Source organism: Phoca vitulina, unplaced genomic scaffold (assembly GCF_004348235.1).
Source record: "Phoca vitulina isolate PV1807 unplaced genomic scaffold, GSC_HSeal_1.0 scaffold37, whole genome shotgun sequence".
In the NCBI taxonomy this organism is placed as follows: domain Eukaryota; kingdom Metazoa; phylum Chordata; class Mammalia; order Carnivora; family Phocidae; genus Phoca; species Phoca vitulina.
The window spans coordinates 20576342-20578402 of NW_022589740.1; the positions used below are offsets into that span (position 1 = coordinate 20576342).

A 2061-nucleotide genomic window follows, 5' to 3' on the forward strand; every position below is an offset into this window, starting at 1 on the left:
TGTTCTTACATTCTAGACAGCAGTCTACTGTCAGCTACCACCCCATCCCTGTGATTGTTTATAACAAACCGAGCCACTAAATAAACTCACAAAGGAAAGGCTCAGTCTCTAGAGGTGTTGGAGGCAACCTGTTGGTCCAGTTTGATGCTAATGTCTTGACTGGTTCCCATAGCCCAGATTCCAAATCTTTGGATTGACTCTATGACTTGAATCCTTAACCTTTCCTCAACTCATATCCACTGGTTTTTGGCATATTTCTTTATTTCCTCCAGTATATGAACCAAAGTTTTCCTGTGTGGTTTCTGTGTTAACTCATCTCTCAAGCCTTGGCATCTCTTGTTTTCTCAAGGGAATATGCCTGTTGTTAGAGCAGCTCTTTGCTGTTCCCCACCTCCCTCCTTTCAAGGGAGGGTAAGAGTTAGAAACTGGGTTATTCTGTGACCTGAGGTATGTCAGTTACATTCTCTAATACCAGTTTTATCCCAACTGAGGGATTTGTGACTAGGTCATCTCTAATGGTTTACATTCTCTTTTGTGTTTTTGAAATATTTGCCTTATTTTTTTTTATATTACATGATTCTGTATGATTATATTGTCATTGTAAAGGTTTTAAATAGTACCCAGATATACAGAAAATGATTGTAGAGACCTCTTAACTTCGCTGCCCCTCCTAACCCTCCTTTTATAGCCAAAGATAACTACTCACACTAACATTTCTTGATTAATTTGTCTAATAAAACTTTGTCAAACAAAGTTGATTCTTTGTGACCTTTTAGCAGCTATAATTTGTGCATTCTATTTTGAACACTGTTAGTCATTCAGGAGGCTGTGCTGGTGAGGAATGGTGTGGGTGATCGAAAAGGCACGAGCTTTCAGCAGAAGATTTGAAATACAAACAGTGAATTGTTCTTCTTGGTTTGAATAAGATTCTGTGAAGTTAGTTTTCTCCCTTTCCAATGACAAGAAAACTTGAGGGGAAGGAGATGGTGGTAAGAGCAGAGGGAGGAAAAAATGTTTTCTGTCATTTTATAGATTTCCGTGTGTAAAAGTAGTCATCAGAAAGTTTATTTCCATCTTCACAATAGCCCATGAAACTTATGTGTTTAGTGGTGTATTTTGGATTAAGTTTTGTGACTTCAATGACTAAGTTTTCCATTGACTAGAATAACTGAGAACAAAGATTGTGGTGAAATTCTTTGTTCATAAATAGATGTTTCTCTAAAAAAAAGTTTTCTGTTAAAATGATAAAGCATGACAATTTCTAGTGGCAAATTACTGTATTAACAACATGAGAGCAAAATTTAAAGAACTACAAATACATTGGTATGCTCTGGTTCCCTTTTTGTTACTAGTATTACCTATTATCAATAGCTAATTATTTGAGCAAAGTACTATTGTAGAAAACAATTTACCTACCCTTATCAGACCCCTTGTAGAGTAAATATAGTTCCAAGGCTTTTAGAAAGTGACTTGAATAGCATATGAAGCTCTTTTGGTTCCCTTTCTATTATTAATCTCTTCGTTTTAGCAGATGGTACTTAGAACTCATTTTACATAAGAATTTATTAAACTGATAAGAACAGATACTACACTTGATCTTAGCCAAAAGGCCGAGAAGCGATTTTACATAAGAATTTATAAGAATGAATCCCATTTTAAGTTTCAGTTTCTTTGCTTCTTTGCCCCATGCAAAATTAGATAAAAAAAAGACAGTTCCTATATGTTTTAAACATCAACCTCAGTAATTTTTTTCCCCACACAGGAAAATTTAACACATTTTTCTTCTCATTAAACAACAACAGCAACAACAGCAAAACCAAATCAAAACAACCCCCCCCCAAAAAAAACCACAAAAAAACCAGTGACTAGCACTTAGAGCTAAACTACTAAAGATTATGTTACTGAAAGCAAACAATTTTGCACCTCAAATTTTATACCCAACCAAATTTGTGTTCCAGTGAAAGAACAAAATAAAGATATTTTGGACATGACCAACAGATTACTTTGAAAGTAATATTCAAAATATATTGCTGTAAAACAATAAGAAAAGGAAAAACAAAA

General features: G+C 34.5%; 1 pseudogene; it reads right to left on the reverse strand.

Annotated features, from left to right (window-relative positions):
* Positions 1-1529: 1529 nt before the first annotated feature.
* LOC116646769 lies at positions 1530-1622 on the reverse strand (annotated as a pseudogene).
* Positions 1623-2061: the final 439 nt, after the last annotated feature.